This window comes from Periplaneta americana, chromosome 16, assembly GCF_040183065.1.
Source record: "Periplaneta americana isolate PAMFEO1 chromosome 16, P.americana_PAMFEO1_priV1, whole genome shotgun sequence".
NCBI lineage: Eukaryota > Metazoa > Arthropoda > Insecta > Blattodea > Blattidae > Periplaneta > Periplaneta americana.
In genome coordinates this window covers 40,109,180-40,127,983 of record NC_091132.1, presented here as the reverse complement: position 1 = coordinate 40,127,983, position 18,804 = coordinate 40,109,180, and the positions used below count along the sequence as shown (strand labels likewise).

Sequence of the window (18,804 nt, the reverse complement as noted above, 5' to 3'; positions counted from 1 at the left end):
CAATGGTATAGGGTTCGAAGCACAAGATGTCTACTTTGGTTAAGAAGAGAAGACACGAGAGGTGAAGATCAGTGTTATTCAGTTTACAGTTACTTGAACGTAACTCACAGAAGACGTTCAAAGTATCCGCCGTTGCCCTGACGACACAATTCCATTTATCGGACCAAGGACCGTTGGACATCATGTGCGTTATCGTGAAATTCGCCTGCAGCAGCGGCAATTAGTGCCACTAGATCTTCCTCAGTGTCTACTGGGTTCTGATATAACATTTTAAAAACCCCTAAATTCAAACCATTGCACGAAGCGAACGCGTGGCAACATCTTGGCAGCTTACGTACGGAGATTCACCAAGTCCGTTGACCTTACATCTGTATACGAGTAGAGTGTATTAGCGACGATGTTGCCGGACTGCTGAAACTTCAAACTTATTTTTTTAATTAACCGTGCATTTAATCATAAAACGTAATATAGGTTTTATATTCATTTACATGTACCCTATTGTCTCTTTCGATCTGTAAAGTTATTTCACTTCCACCCTGTATATTTTACTAAATCTTCTTAAATAAAAATCAAGAGGCGTGAGATCAGGTAACCGTGCTGGCCAGTGAACCGGCCCACTACCGGTCGAAATGAGAAACACAACATTAACTGGAAAGCAGTGAACAGATACACTGCATAGCACTACGTAGTTGATAGGTGGGTAGCAGGGTAAACAAATGAAAGGTGCTCTTTTCAATGCCGGCTACCTAACTTCCAGGCGGATAGACAACATTTTGACATTGGATAGCCATAAAATGAGTCATCGCGGACACCATGTTCCTATGCAAAACATAATCACCTAGGCACAACCCATCATCCTTAAAAGAATCGGTACTTATTTCTGAAACAACCTGTAAACAGTGATTTCTCCTAAGCACTATTCCCCTGCGGTGGTCAGAGCTTCAACTTGTCACACAGGCAGTTCGGATTTCAGTTCCTGTTTGGCCTGAAAAATCTATATCTAGTGACATTTGTGACGGACGAGGTCATAGTTGGATTTTTTCTCGGTGTTTTCCCATTTCTGCATATTAGACATTGACATAATTCCGTCCGATCTCCATTTCGTCGTCATTCTCCAAACGCCGGCTGGCGACACACGGAGGGGGCTGGACTAGGGATGAGTGAGGTTGCTTGCTCGAAACCTGGGTACACAGCGAACCTTAGTGTAGTCAGTTGGTGTGGTTAGGAATGCAGTACTAGGTCGTGGTCAGTCTTCCGAAATTCAGTTCAATTGAATTCTGCTAAGCACTTTGATGTAGCCTATTTTGTTCATATTTTCTAATTACGAGGAAATGTATTATTATTATTATTATTATTATTATTATTATTATTATTATTATTATTATTATTATTATTATAGTAATGGCGGGTACTTGACTTACATCATTCACCCATAGGCTATGACGTCAGTCATGTAGACCAATTTACCGACCGAGTCATTATCCAGGGTGCACCATAGGAGGCTCATCTACACTACACCCGCGATGAGATGATTATGGAGTTTTGTTGGGATGCCATAGGGGAACCGGAGCTTCCCGAAGAAAACCCCTGTGTTACCTGGACCACGCACTTGCCCAACACAAGTTATAAATCGGGAGTATATCGGGATCGAAACCGTGTCACAGGGTTGTAAGTCCAGCGCTCTAACCGCGAGACCACCGTGGCGGCTATTATTATTATTATTATTATTATTATTATTATTATTATTATTATTATTATTATTATTATTATTATTTGAGAGAGCTACCGGCGTAGCTCAGTCAGCTAAGGCGCATGCCAGTCGATCAGGAGTTGCGCTCGGGCGCGGTTTCAATTTCCGGTTGGGCTGATTACATGGTTGGGTTTTTTCCGAGGTTTTCCCCAACTGCAAGGGAATGTCAGGTAATCTATGGCGAATCCTCGGCCTCATCTTGCCAAAATATCATCTCGCTATCACCAATCCCATCGACGCTTTTTCTTGTTATTATTATTATTTTATTATTATTATTATTATTTATTATTTTATTATTTATTATTATTATTTTATTATTTATTATTATTTTATTTATTATTATTTTATTTATTATTATTATTTTACATGTATTATTATTATTATTATTATTATTATTATTATTTTAATGCGGAGACTAAGAGGAAGGCAGAAAAAAGGAAAGACTGAAGAAAGCCTAGTTTGCAGTGAAAGACCTGCCCTTGGGCAGAACACTATGAATGAATGAATTATTATTGTTGTTATTATTGTTATTATCTTAATCTTTTTTAAGTTGAATTTCGTAACATTTTTCAAACATAGTTTTCCAAGTTTTTCGAGAAGTGCCCTATCAAAAGCCTTTACGTAGTCAACAAACAGTGTATGTGTCCGAAAATTATATTCTTTTCGACTTTCTACAATATACTCAGCCAAAAGTCTAACAAAATCTTCTAGAATCCCGTTGTTGTTCATAAAGTGAATATCCGATCTCCTAGTTGAAACTATTTTACATTATTGTAAATATAAAATGCTTGAAACTGTTTATTGTAATATTTTGTTACTGATAAATACATAATTTGTCACACATAAGTCACAATTTTACATAAATTAAATCTTGCGACAGTTTCGAACTATCGTCAATCTAAAGAACTGCTCAACATAATCTCTAAGTTATACAGGGACATCATTTTACTTTTACTTCAATTTTTATTGTACCTGAGTTTTTGAATGTACTTCACTCCCACCCCTTCTACTAATGAAGTTCAACCGTCCTCCACACAGATCCAAGAACGCATATGGTCATAGTAAACAGTACGTTCCAAAAATATGTTCGCATTTTCCAGTGACGAAAGAGCTTTCAATATTGCATCATTTTCGCACAGGTACTGTTGTCCATTTGCCTACGTCGCATTCCGGTTTTCTCCACCTGCTTCTATTTGCCTCTCTGTAAAGGCTAGTGGCTGGGCTGTCTTAGCTCTTTTCTGAGAATATTAATTTCTGTTAGGAATTGGACATCTACGTAATATTATACCCATACAACTGTTTAAAATAACTTACATAAAAGGGCCTCGTTAAGTAATTAACTGTCACGTGATTTCCCTCCTTTCTACGATCCTGCGACATAACCAATGGACGGACAGTACATAGCATGTCTGAGTATTTTTATCTTTTCGGGTCGAGCAGAAGTGAAGATTGAATTTACAGTACGTAAGATATTGTTTTACAGAGTAGGTACAGAATTATTTCAACATGAGTTACTAGTACGAAGGACGAAACTGCTAATTGGAATTACCAACATTAGAACTGAAGCCTGTAACGAAATGAACCGCCACCATTTTGAAAAATGTGTTTAAATATCGATATTATGATTATTTTTCAATTTAACTTCAATCTCTATAGTGTACGCTAATGTGTTATAGACAGTATAATATATACTGCATAATGAATACGTCCGTATGGACAGCTCAGTTTGTGAGTAAAAACACTTATTGTTAATACTGTACTGTATTCTGATTAAACAAAAACCTAATGAAAATTATCAAATTCTAAAGCGTGATATTTCCTAGTATACGTAAATGGATGAACTACGTTTCTTCCCTCCTATACCTAGTAAAGTGATTTGTTTGTATATTACGCCATCGAACTCCAGTCGTGGAAGGGGGTAGCAACCGTTGATCCAAAGGTATAGCCAGGTTAATATCAGAAATGTTAGTAAAAATAAAATGATGTCCCTGTATAATTTTCAATGTTGAGAGTTCTTTTTTTTTTTTTAAATCACACAAATGTATATATTACCTGCGATGTAATAATATGAAATAGCTATAATACGATTTTAACAACGTTGTGAATATGAGGGACAAACTGTGCCTCAACAGTCATATTATAAATAAATAACGGTAAGGACAAAAGAGCGTTCTGGAAATATCATTTCGAGAAATGTTATAAATTTATACTGCTTAATGGTTTTGCATTGCAATGCTTTTCAGAAAATGCAAAGCGCACAATTTAAAGTTTTTATATTCTTCAACGTTTTGAGGGAAAACCGTAATAATTCTATTCATAGAAACGTATTGCACTGTTCAGAAAGTATTTACGACCTGGGCTTCTTGTAATTAGAGTTGCAAGTGGAGCAAATGACCCATAAGCTCTATCGTAAAATTAACAACGGGGCAAGAGTTTTATTTTCAACACTCCTACGCAAAAACCAGAGTAGATACAGAAATGTAGAGATAGATTCTTCGCTTGCTGAGCACTCATTCGTCTTGGCTTCTCTCTCTCTCTCTCTCTCTCTCTCTCTCTCTCTCTCTCGATATATTATAGTCTTACCACTTAGAGGCCTCTGAATATACCCAGCTCTCTTCCTTCCAAGAAGAGGACATGCCTTTCATAACATCGATTTTGGTTATTCAGTTCCGGATGAACACTAATAATTTAAAGTGAAATATAGCACAAGCAAATTAGACAACGATCGAAGCTTGCCGATTATTAACAGCTAAAATTACTATTACAGGTCGTGATATACGTAGTTGAAACTAGAGCATATAAAAAAAAGAACAGTGCAGTTGATGGAAACTGTGGAAATGGTAACCCTACGTAAAATAGTTGGTAAAACAAGGTTAGATAGGATGAGGAGCTGTGAAATCAGCGTGGCATGCAATGTACAGGGTGTCTTACTCAAGCCGTTCATAAATATTTGTTTTAGGCATCACGCACAACATGACTAGGGGTGGACACTTCTCATTCATTCATTTACTTTATTCCATAGATCTTACATGAGCAATGAAGCTTTAAGATGTGGAACAAGTCAAAATTTTACAATATTACAATTACAATTTTTACAAATTGTTACAGTTTTACAATTTAGTAATTTTCTACAATTTTTACAATTTTGTGCAATTTTTCACAATATTTTGGCGAGATGTAGTGAGATGATGTGAGTTCCGAGGATTCGCCAAAAGATTACCCGGCATTTGCCTTTCGGTTGAGGAAAACCTCGGAAAAACCCAACCAGGTAATCAAATCAAAGGGGGGTAATCAAATCAAAGGGGTTGATGCCGAGGACTGGCCATAGACCATCCGGCTTCAGTCCCACGGCTATGGAAAACCTCGGAAGGAACCAAGACAAAAGGGGGATCCAACCCAAGCCCGAACGCAGCTCCGGATCAGCAGCCCAGCGAGTCTGCCGACTGAGCTACATCGATGGCTCTACTAAAAGTATACAATGCATAGCCAATCAGATTATTAAATTTACTAACGCAAACGATCATTCATAAGTTGAGCTATATGTATAATACAAAACGAGTAAGTTAATTAAATTTAAGGCATAAACAATTTAACCAGTTGATATACAGAAATTGATAATACATATCATGAAAGCTACTTCAAATTACAAACACAAACAATTTATCAACAGAGCTATACAGATTACTATTCAATTCAAAGCATATACAATTCATCGGCCAAAACTATACAAATATATACAATACGAAGTAAGCAGAATAATTTAATTTACAAGCATACTTTCATTAAGCTATACAAATTTGTGCAATTAATATCTCGTCGTGGAAATTCTCTAATTCGCAGCGCTTGTATTTTAGTTTTAATAATAATTGTGAAACGGCTAAAGTAATAAATAAGCATAGACGGGTGGACTGATTAATCTTATATTGGTTCATACAATGCGTTTGAGGAAAGAAGCATTCATTTTTAATATACGGATCTGTCAAGATAGTTAATGGCTCTCAGCTAGAATAATGGGTTCTATGAGTATTTTTACTGTTTTTGAGGGTTCGATCTCCGGTTCTTTTTTCGTACTCTTTGATTTCGAACTTCGATTCCAGATGATTGTAGAATGTTCTAGTTAACATTACTTTAAAACGGAAAGTGCCTGTAAAAACTCTAATTCTGACTTTGGTAATCATTCACGTTCCAAATCCCTAAAACTCGTGACAGCAAAGGTGAAAAATAGCGAGGGAAGAATTGAATATAGCATGTTTCAGCAAGCAAAATACATGAGGACTTTCGCCGATCTGGTATGTCGTAGACCATATAGTATGAATCCAACGTTTTTCTTGGACTACCAGATTGTGATGTTCTCATGGTAGTACGTTCGGAGTGACATACCCCAAAAAATTCTTTAAATTAATGAATTAATTGTGTTAAAACTCTACGCTGTCTGTTCTTTAAAGATACGTTTTATTATGTCCGTTAGTTAGGCCTATTCCGAATGAAATAAAACAAATTAATCAGAGTAATTGGAGAATACTTAAGATTTAAAAAATAATATCGGGACTATAAGAAGAGCAAATGACTTAATAAAACACTATCCAATTATAAACGCGACTATAGAAAACACTGGAAAGCCGAAAGATAATAAATAACAATTAACAAATTGACTGCATATGTTTTACATAAAATTATCATACGAAGACATTCGCATGGACGCTAATATACACCCCTCATTCCCCCTGCGAAACAACTTAATACCACAGTCTAGTATATAGAGTCACGAAGCTCAATACGTAGTAAATATGCATCCATAGATAGTTGCTAACCACTAGGTTCGCTACTATCGCCTCATAACAAACAATGCGAAATAGTACCTGCACAGTCTATTGTTCCTAGTAACCTCATAAACTCAAGCTTCGTGACTGTATATACTAGACTGTGTTAATACCTTCCACATGTCTGGGCTGATATTTGGACTGTTTAAATAAAAATGAACGGCTTAAATCAGACACTCTATACAACCAATACCATAGTGGAAGGGGAGACATGTTCATGTCTCGCGCCTGACAGGAGATGGTATTTCAAACGAAAGAGTCCCTGAAAACCCCTGGAAGAGCTGGAGTAATTCCTCAACTGGAAAGAATAGGCTGCTAACCTAAATAAAAGAAGAAGAAGAAGAAGAAGGAATACATCCAAACGTCTTAACATCGTTCTTCACTGAAAATTATAGCATTTCTCTGTGTAATTACAAATTTACAGATATTTTGCCTGATTAAAATCTTTTCATGAGTCAAGTCTCATCAGTAAAGAAATCTTTAAACATGATTCTACTCGTGAACCTCAGGATCTTTTCTGAAAACTACGTCGTCATGGTTCTCTTACATCTCATTTGCGAGCTATAAATCATGCGTGTGAGTAGTTTTCACTGAGGGTGTCTGCAGTGACAGCTCTTTAGATCTCCTGCCATTAGAGGTGTGTTAGTATCTTCTTTACGAGTCATATATCATCCCTAATTTCGCGCCTCTTGTTTCTTGGAAATTCTGTATGTCAGCTTCATAAACTTTCCGTTTGTGTGTAACAGTTTGCAGTGCAGGCGCTTGATGTTATTCGGCCTTCTTCTGAACCAGCAAAGAAATAACTCCACTTTTTGCATTTAACTTACCACAAACTCGTCGTTACGGTACAGTGGTCACAAAATTTCTCCGAGTCTGACGACCGTTACCATAACCATTTCGATTCATGGAAGCGGACTTGCGGTAGGAAGGGACGAGTGTGGCGTCATTTAGTTTAGTTTAGTTTTAGTTTTATTTTCCCTGGCATAACAGGCAGGGTTTGGAATTGAACGGGTTACATCAGCTTCTTGTCTATGCGGATGACGTGAATATGTTAGGAGAAAATACACAAACGATTAGGGAAAACACGGGAATTTTACTTGAAGCAAGTAAAGCGATCGGTTTGGAAGTAAATCCCGAAAAGACAGAGGTATATGATTATGTCTCGTGACCAGAATATTGTACGAAATGGAAATATAAATATTGGAGATTTATCCTTCGAAGAGGTGGAAAAATTCAAATATCTTGGAGCAACAGTAACAAATATAAATGACACTCGGGAGGAAATTAAACGCAGAATAAATATGGGAAATGCGTGTTATTATTCGGTTGAGAAGCTCTTATCATCCAGTCTGCTGTCCAAAAATCTGAAAGTTAGAATTTATAAAACAGTTATATTACCGGTTGTTCTGTATGGTTGTGAAACTTGGACTCTCACTCTGAGAGAGGAACATAGGTTCAGGGTGTTTGAGAATAAGGTGCTAAGGAAAATATTTGGGGCTAAGCGGGATGAAGTTACAGGAGAATGGAGAAAGTTACACAACACAGAACTGCACGCATTGTATTCTTCACCTGACATAATTAGGAACATAAAATCGAGACGTTTGAGATGGGCAGGGCATGTGGCACGTATGGGCGAATCCAGAAATGCATATAGAGTGTTAGTTGGGAGACCGGAGGGAAAAAGACCTTTAGGGAGGCCGAGACGTAGATGGGAGGATAATATTAAAATGGATTTGAGGGAGGTGGGATATGATGATAGAGACTGGATGAATCTTGCACAGGATAGGGACCGCTGGCGGGCTTATGTGAGGGCGGCAATGAACCTTCGGGTTCCTTAAAAGCCATTTGTAAGTAAGTAAGTTTATTTTCCCTGGCAGAGTTAAGACCATCAGGCCTTCTCTTCCACGCAACCAGGATCAAATCACATACAGAAAAATACATACCGGTATACAAGTATTAACTTTAATAATAATAATAATAATAATAATAATAATAATAATAATAATAATAATAATAATAATAATAGTAATAATAATAATAAAATAAAAAAGAGAGACTGAATACATATACACAATCACAATCATTATCAGTAGGAAAACAAATCTTCCACATTGTTGAAATTTAAAAAATCCGCTCAGCTGTCTGACTCAATTACTTCACTGTACGGTTTCAAGGATCGGCTATCCAGACTTTGATTTTGCGCGATTTTCAAGTCTCTCTAGACGAATTTTGAGATAGTACGAATTAAAAGGACTACAACCTGCTTCCTTGTCAATCTTACGATCCTTCATAACATCACTAATATCATATTGTTGTCATCTTCTCGCTTTCAGCGATAGGCCGACTATCTGTTAGAGAAGTATCGCAACTGGCTGAGTGTGCTTCCCTCTGTTGAGGGGAAAGAGCTTTAGAAGCAACCGTTGAAGAGTGTAAACGCCTAACAAAAAATAGTTGAATATTTTACTTCTTGGAAGTTATAAAGATTGCTGTTGCTAGTGATGATGTTGTTTATGCTATTGATAATGGAATTCCATTTTTATTAGCCTTAGGACTCGTCAATCTTCAGTTCTCGCTATTCTATTGCTTTTTTCACACCGTAGGATTCTTTTCTCCATAGTTGTTTTCACATTACATATATTATAGTGTCTTTCGTTTTCTGGTATTATTTATACACATAAAATATACAAACCAGTGCAAGCTTCGATTTTATGCTCTCTACACAAATCGTCCTCATGATCTCATCGTTCCTAACTTTCCATCTGTGAAATTCTTGCACTTTAAATTTTATTTTTATCCTCACAACAATCTGTCAATAATCTTTCAATTCGCTTTTGTATTTCTGTGTTTTGCATTTATCTCACAATAAAGAATTAAAGGAGTCTTGCTTGGTGCAGTCTCATTCTGACCTGATCCCTGCCAATGCTGTCTTCATTTAGGATATGCATTAAATATTTAAATGCTTCAGGAGTGAGTTAACGGTTTGTTGATGCTAGTAGATTCAGCGATCTGTCTGCGTAGTGACATATTCAGTCTTTTCAAAGTTTACTTTGAGCTTTCACAACATAAGACGAGTTGAGCATACGAAATATATACACTAAATAGACGTTTCCTCACCGAAATTAAACGCTTGAATATTTATTTAATTAACTCCACCCATTTTTTGTATATGAACCGTACAGGGGAAAAACAGTCATAATATGGGTGATGTCAACACCTAATTGGGTATATTACTGCAAAATTTACGTGTTTTTCTTATCAAAACTGGTAAAGAAGAATAATTATCACCACGGATACTGCAATCCTTCCCTACTTTTTCGTTAGGAACAGCAAAAAATTTTGCAGCAACATACTGACAGTGGCCTAGCATGAAATTTTGAGCAGGGGAAGCTAACTCAAGTTATCTTTCATGCAATATGAGAAAACGTATTACAAAAATACAGTCTTAAAATAAATAGTAGTCAATGTCAAGTCAGCAGTGGAAGATTGGTTGGAACCTCGTAAGTAACACCAATAAGGCATGACCTCTAATGATACGTAGTAAAATATGATTTTACGGTTTACACATATCTCTAACAAATAGACACGCATACGTATAACATTAGCTCACTCCCTGTCATACTTAGAGAAATCACAATATTAGTATCATTACGTAAGTATGCGTCTGTCTTTTGGTTGTGTCCTTCATTGACAGCAAGGGAATCGGTCATTTCTTTTTTTAAATCACACTTTTATTCGTAAGTAAGTCTTGATAATAAAATTGTCCTAAAAATTTCAATTAAATTAGTGTCAGGAACTGTTATTTCGCTCATTATTTATTATATCAGCCACAATGCACACTAACACTTCAACTGAACACAACTGACGAAAAGGGATAACTCGGAAACTACTTATTTTAAATGTTAAAGCTAGCTTCTTGCGAGCCTTGCGACTAGGGTAGTTTAGTTAGAAAGGGATGGAAACTCTGCGGGGTGGGTTACACAGAAGAAACCAGTCTGCTTGGAAGCTGGTGTGTGCAGGCTTCTTGTTTACTGCTGCATCACAAATAATCCTGAGCTGCCGCATCACAATATTTAACGCGTAAATATAAATTCTATTAAAATTAATAAATAATTATGTCCATAAACTGCAGGTTTATTATGAAATTATTATTAACTGTGGAAGCTAAGCATTTTAGCTTACATTGACGCTACGCCACTGTTAGATGATATCCCCTTATGAGAATTGTGACTTTGATTATTTTTCCTCCTTATTCCTCATATAAATTAAAATTGTGGCTTGACAATTCTCCCCAGTTAGGGTGACCAGACGTCCTCTTTTGTCCGGACATGTCCTCCTTTTCAGGCCTTTCTCCGGGGTTCGGGTGGATTTTAAAAAATCAAGAAATGTTGTCCTTTTCGTAACTTATATTCCTGATATGTTGAAATTATCTGATTTTACGCCTTTGTCAAGTAATTTGCCTGTAGGTGGCAGTAGCATCGACGGAATATACTCTTTGCCAACGATCATAACTCTCTTTGCTTTTATTTGTTATGGTCGTTGCTTTCATATGTGGGTAACTGAATTCTTCCACTAGAACAATACATCCATTCAATGTCAAAATCTTTCTTCAACAAACTTCCTGGTGTTCCTGGAGCTGTTACATATAACATTGGAGCAAGATCTTGTCAGCCATCTCGACTTAAAAGGAAACTCCCTCAAGACATCCTTCTTAGTGATACTGACGACTCTTCATAATTTAACACAGAAAATCATCATATTTTTATTCACATAATTCACAAGATTAATTAGAGGAGCATTTAGAGCCAACCTCAGCATGATATTCTGCATGTGATATTCCATACCAGTGGTCTGTATAGCAAGTTTGCTGGTCGACCAATATTAAACATAAAAAAATATATGTAGGTAACTGTAAAATCATTTTATATTATTAAGTTTTATCATAAGTATACTGTAATAAAATAGATATTGACATAATTTTAAGTATGATTTAATATAGGCCTAAGTCTAAATCTAAATAGATATTTCTGTCCTCTTTAATAATTATAGCTCCCTTGACTTTCATATGTAGCTAACTGCAAAATCATTATTATTATTATTATTATTATTATTATTATTATTATTATTATTATTATTAAGTTTTATCATAATTATTTTGTAATAAAATAGATATTAACATACTTTTAAGAATGATTTATGTCTAAATCTGAACTGTAAATATTTTGTAATAAAATCGATATTGACGTAATTTAAAGTATAATATACGCCTAAGCCTAAATCTAAGTACATTCTCTGTCCTCCTTTTTCGGACAATGTGCTCCTTTGTTAAGCTTTGTGTCCTCGTTTTTATCGATATGAATCTGCTTACCCTATCCCCAGTCAAGTAAAGAATCTTACTTAACTCTTGGACCATGAAAATCACATATAAGCCTAACGAATATTAGGTTAAGATTCTTGTTTACAAGTACGAAAATCTACTGAATTATCTTAAAATGATTCAAAATAAGTTCTGATATTAAATAATATATCAAGAGAAATCACTTTCGATTTTAATAAATATGAAACGAGACCATTTTTTAAGTCACTGGAACTTTATTACAAATCAGATGTACGTAAATATAGGCTAAACCTATCAGTTTATCACAAACGAATGGGGGTTTATTTCTATAAAAATAGTTTATTAAGAAGATTTTTTAAATATGTACTAAAGCAATTAAATGTAAAAACGTAAAAAAATTTAAAAACATAAAATTAAAAATTACTTTGAACTTTGATCCTCTTCTCACAATCAATACTTCTGTATATTGTTTGCAGAGGAAGCAGATGGGTTATCATCAGGGGATGTGCGAAAAGGAAACTCTGAAGATCGACAACATCAATTCAAAATGACTATCACCATAGTCATCGACATTATTCGCACTTTCTATGGTACAGGTATGTAATAAGTACTTAGGTATGTAGATATTTTCAAACGTCAGGACACTTTCTACTGTCTGAAACTTGGGCAAAATTAGATTTTCATATAAAACATTATAGTGTCGGCAAAAAGTTTAAGGACACCCATTCAAAACAGATAATGAACTGCAGTCCTTAAACTTTGTGCTCACATACACATGTTACGGTTGGATCTGAAAATACAGTAGAAATGTTACTTTTTAGTAAAAACCAGGAGTCTCTAGCTCTATCCATTCAAACTCTATGGTATTGTTTATAATTGAAGGCACCCTTAAAAGACGTCATTTATATAACCCAGCATTTACTCTTAATGAGTTGAGGGAAAACCCCGGAAAAAACTTCAGCCAGGTAACTTGTCCCAATCAGAATTTAAACTCGGGCCCGCTAGTTTTACGGTGAGACATGCTAACCGTTAGTCCATAATGGTGGACACAAAGATCTATCACAAGAAATAAAATATTTATGGGAAATGAAACAAATTAATCACATCGATTATCAAATATTCAATAGTCACCGTACCGAAACTACTGCACACTAAACTTAAAATTTTTGATGTGGATAAAAGGACATTAAAAAAGGCATAACAACAGTAATACTCAATACGTGCCAAATTGTACCAAACAGAAGGTGAAGTATTGACATTGGCTGTGAGTTTATTTTTAAAAGCAACAGACAGCACAGAGAAAACTTCAGATGTTTAATAATGTACTTTTTGGCCTGACGCACTGGTATGACGTGTCGGTGCATTCTTCAAGCATAATTAACAATAGGTCCCAATTAGAAACAACAACAACCAAATTTCTTGGCTTAAAATCGGTAATGTTTTAAATTGGAAAAATCGTATTAAAGAAATTACCCCCAAACTAAATTAAGCATGTTTTGCTCTTAGATCTATGCAAAAGATAGTAAATATTAATGCCTTAAAAACAATATACTTTACTTACTTCCACTCGGTAATGAGTTTTGGAATAATATTCTGAGGAAATTCCACAGACAGTAACAGTATATTCCTACTACAAAAAAGAGTAATTAGAATAATAGCAGGTGCCAAATCTAGGGAATCGTGTAGGACTTTTTCTAAAAACTACAAATAATGCACATGGCTTGTCAGTATATGTTTTCATTAATAATCTTTCTCGTATGTAATCGTGAAAACTTTGTAACTAATTCAACAGTTCATAGCATAAATACGCGTCAGAAAAATGGCTTTCATACTCCATCGGCAAATATATCGTGCTATCAAAAAGAAGTGCGTTATATGGCAGTAAAAATTGTTAATAGCCTCCCTATTGTTATAAAAAATGAAACTCAATACATAAGATTATTTAGGGCCAAATTAAAGAAGTACCTAATTTTTACGCCCTCTATTCTGTAGGTGAATTCATGACATTCAACAGCGCTTCATGAAATTGATACTAAAACTTTGTGTTGTACTAGTAGACTATATTGTAAACCTATTCTGTATATACAGAATGTTAAGAAAAAGTATCCAATATTTTAGGAGGTGCTAGTATGCATCAAAACAAGAATATGTCTAATAAACGTGGGTCCTACAACACATACTTTCTGAGATCTGAACACTTGTTCATAGGAGGTGCTCAATGTGACGTCCATTCACGGCAATGCATTCCTCTGCCCTTCGGCGTAAGGAATCACGCACTCTTTGAAATTTGTTTTAATACGTTAACAAGAAAGTCCTGATAACGATTCCCAGTTAATCACTGTGGTAGCACGTATGACCCTATTAATCTATCACCAAGAACGCCTGCCTATAAGTTGATTAAGAATCGGTGCTGATGCCTTGTTTCTTCAACTGCATGGGGATTTTTATCAGCCCACACATGCTGATTACGAAAATTCACAACACCATCTATGCTGAACCCCGCTCATATCCGCAACCAGACTTTTGTTTTCAGTATTCCATGCCAGGGGTGTCAACTACGGTATGATTATCTGGTAGTCTGCTGTATTGTAGGGCAGAGAAATGCATTGCCATGAATGGACGTCACATTTAGCACCTCCTATGAACAAGTTTTCAGATCTCAGAAAGTACGTATTGTAGGACCCATGTTTATTAGACGTTATTTTCTCGTTTTGATGCATACTATCATCTCCTAAAATATTGGATATTTTAACACCCTATATTTCAACTACTGAGTGTTCATTTCAAAGTGTGTTATGACGTCACTGTTGATGAGTCAGCGATTTGAAGCGAGTTTCAGCTTTTGTGTCAGAGAAGTTGCCTATTAATCAAGGCGTTCAATCTGAACTTGAGAACGTGTACGGTATAACTTGAACGTTGTAGCAACAGACTGCGGTCTGTACGGTCTGTGTGCTACCATATCCTCTTTCGAACTGTGTTTTGCGCGGCCAAGTCGTACGCAGGGTATTTGTTATCGGTTTCGTACGCCAACATTCCAAAACACAAATCAAATGCTGCGTGTCCATGTTGACCGTCGAAGTTAATGTCGACAAATACTGTACGTAAGTAAACGTCTTAACCCTCTCCCCATATCCCGACAGTAAGAAAAAAACTCACCTCAGTACGTGTTTCCAAACAGTTCACATTCCTGGCACTACCGGCGTTACCGTACGTATCGGTAAGTACTCTTCTGGATTAACGCCGTACTTGCCAGGCAACTTCTCTGGCAGATAAGTAATACACCTCTACGGAAGTGTAGGAAGATTGAATTCTCTAGACACATCGACTAGCCACGTGACGGCATACAGCGAGCCATGACACACTTTGAGCTGAACTGTCACTATAAATTAAGACTTTATAGGCCTAGTAGAATTAAGTTTTTTTACTTGTTCCATATTCTAGCTGTTAAGCAACGTATGAATACCATTGATGTTAATAAATACAATACAATACAGTACAATATATAAAGCTATTCAATTTTAAAATTTAAAATGAATATGGGGGATACATGTTTGCTTATCGTAGAGAAATGAATCACAACAACTTAGAACTGGTGCATGGAATTAAATTTGCATTTTAAGACGATTCATATTGCATCCTGTATCCTGTATATGCCTACAATTAGGAACAGAAACGCAATGGGAATTTAGTAAGTTACGTAAAAAAAGTACTTGGTAGTAGTAACCATTATTATTATTATTATTATTATTATTATTATTATTATCATCATCATCATCATCATCATCTCGTGTCTTCCATTCTTACCGTTAGTATTGGTAGTAATTACCGGTGCCGGGCGGGACAATGAGCCACGCCTCTCTTTACAAAACATTGCACACTGGCAGACTAGGTAGGTACAGTACATAGTTTAGTATCAATATAGAGCTAGCTTCTTAGAATGACTTGCATATCCACATAGAAGTTATTTTGAAGACCTGAGCGTCACTGCAGTCGAAATGTTAAGAGTAAGTAGATCTTTTCTGCACAGTAATAAATAAAGTTTAATCGAGCGCGATGTATATTTGTTGGAACATGGCCTGTATTTTTTTCTCCGAAAGATTGAAGCGAAATATCTAAGATAAATGAGACAAATGCCAACACTATTTTTTTTTGGAAAGGAAATATTGGTCAAACGTATAAGCATTCTTACAGTAAAAGAGTTTTCACATTGCTGAAATTCACTTGTAGTATCATTGACTTAAGTTTGAATATTGAATTTCCGACTCCGCCAGTTTTTCAGTTCCAGCCGCTAGGTGGTCTCCCCAGTTAGCATTGCAAATGTCAGAAGGTGATTGTCTTATTATTATACTGTCTTTGTTTAAATCGTTATTCACCACGTGTGTACCACTGACTAACGTAGACGATATATTTACAAAGTCTAATAGGTTTCAGTTAAGAGCAGATGTATGATGTCTCTTTTTTTTTTTCCTTTATTTTTCATCACCTCACTCTTAACAGTTTTCATCGGCAGAGTTTTCGTGCGATGAGTACGAACTTTATAAATAAAAACAATATACATATTAATGACCACGCTGCTACAGGAGGGCTTAGATCCTCAGTCCGCCCTACAAAAATAAATTCCTTTTCATTTCCCCGACGATTTTGAGGTAAACGCGTGTTTTTACTATTCATGACTCAACATTCTGAAATTTCAAACTTTTTATTTGATATTCCTGTTGAACATAACTGAACCCCTCCGTGAGTAAACTCTGCGAACCGCCAATGTTAGAAATTTTGCCAAGAAAATGCAAAAAAAATGTGTACGTATGCCAGGAGATCGCGAAGGAAATCATCACTCTAATCTGCCGTGTTCTCTGGAAGCCACTATTCATTCATATTACTGTGCAATGACATTGATTTCTCCTTCTTCCTTTCATGGTTAGGGCGTTAGCATAGTCTAGTATATACAGTCACGAAGCTCAATACGTAGGAAATATGCATCCACAGGTAGTTGCTAGCCACTAGGATCGCTACTATCGCCTCATTACAGGCAATGCGAAATAGTACCGGCACAATCTATTGTTCCTAGTACCCTCAACAACTCAAGCTTCGTGACTGTATATACTAGACTGTGACCTTAGGCAATTCGACCTGTTACAGACTCATTCAAAATTTGTCTTGGACGTCCGAGATCTCTTCAGCCTCTGGGATTCATTCATTCATTCATTCATTCATTCATTCATTAATTCATTCATTCATTCATTCATTCATTCATTCCACACCTGTGGAGTAAAGGTTAGCGCGTCTGGCCGCGAAACTAGGTGGTCTGGGTTCGATTCCCGGTAGGGGCAAGTTACCTGGTTGAGGTTTCTTCCGTGGTTTTCCTTCAACCCAATATGAGTAAGCCACCTGCTTGGCTCAGTCGGTTAAGGCGCTTGCCTGCCGGTCTGAAGTTACGCTCGGGCACGGGTTCGATCCCCGCTTGGGTTGATTACCTGGTTGAGTCTTTTCCGAGGTTTTCCCCAACCGTAAGGTGAATGCCAGGTAAACTACGGCAAATCCTCGGCCTCATCTCGCCAAATACCATCTCGCTATCACCAATTCTTCGACGCTAAATAACCTAGTAGTTGATACAGTGTCGTTAAATCAACTAAAAAAAAATATATATGAGTAAATGCTGGGTAACTATCGGTGCTGGACCCCAGATTCATTTCACCGGCATTATCACCTTCATTTCATTCAGACGCTAAATAACCTAAGATGTTGATAAAGCGTCGTAAAATAACGTAGCCACCGGCGTGGCTCAGTCGGTTAAGGCGCTTGCCTTCCGGTCTGAAGTTGCGTTCGGGCAAGGGTTAGATCCCCGCTTGGGCTGATTACCTGGTTGGGTTTTTTCCGAGGTTTTCCCCAACCGTAAGGTGAATGCCAGGTAAACTACGGCGAATCCTCGGCCTCATCTCGCCAAATACCATTTCGCTATCACCAATTCTTCGACGCTAAATAACCTAGTAGTTGATACAGCGTCGTTAAATCAACTAAAAAAATATATATGGGTAAATGCTGGGTAGCTATCGGTGCTGGACCCCAGATTCATTTCATTGGCATTATCACCTTCATTTCATTCAGACGCTAAATAATCTAAGATGCTGATGAAGCGTCGTAAAATAACGAAGCAACCGGCGTGGCTGAGTCGGTTAAAGAGCTTGCCTTCCGGTCTGAAGTTGCGTTCGGGCGCGGGTTCGATCCCCGCTTGGGCTGATAACCAGGTTGGGTTTTTTCCGAGGTTTTCCTCAACCGTAAGGTGAATGCCAGGTAAACTACGGCGAATCCTCGGCCTCATCTCGCCAAATACCATTTCGCTATCACCAATTCTTCGACGCTAAATAACCTAGTAGTTGATACAGTGTCGTTAAATCAACTAATATATATATATATATATATATGAGTAAATGCTGGGTAACTATCGGTGCTGGACCCCAGATTCATTTCATTGGCATTATCACCTTCATTTCGTTCAGACGCAAAATAACCTAAGATGTTGATAAAGCGTCGTAAAATAACGAAGCAACCGGCGTGGCTCAGTCGATTAAAGAGCTTGCCTTCCGGTCTGAAGTTGCGTTCGGGCGCGGGTTCGATCCCCGCTTGGGCTGATAACCTGGTTGGGTTTTTTCCGAGGTTTTCCCCAACCATAAGGTGAATGCCAGGTAAACTACGGCGAATCCTCGGCCTCATCTCGCCAAATACCATCTCGCTATCACCAATCTCATTGTAGTTGATACAGTGTCGTTAAATCAACTAAAAAAATATATATGAGTAAATGCTGGGTAACTATCGGTGCTGGACCCCAGATTCATTTCACCGGCATTATCACCTTCATTTCATTCAGACGCTAAATAACCTAAGATGTTGATAAAGCGTCG

General features: G+C 36.8%; 1 protein-coding gene across 2 annotated transcripts in view; it reads left to right on the top strand.

Moving 5' to 3' along the window:
* Proc-R (Proctolin receptor) overlaps nucleotides 1–18,804 on the top strand; it is a 162,596-nt gene that overhangs the window by 81,654 nt on the left and 62,138 nt on the right. For both annotated transcript variants that reach the window (XM_069815265.1, XM_069815268.1), the window contains exon 2: nucleotides 12,382–12,501. The gene's annotated coding sequence lies outside the window, so the exon portion shown is untranslated. The remainder of the gene's footprint in view (nucleotides 1–12,381; nucleotides 12,502–18,804) is intronic.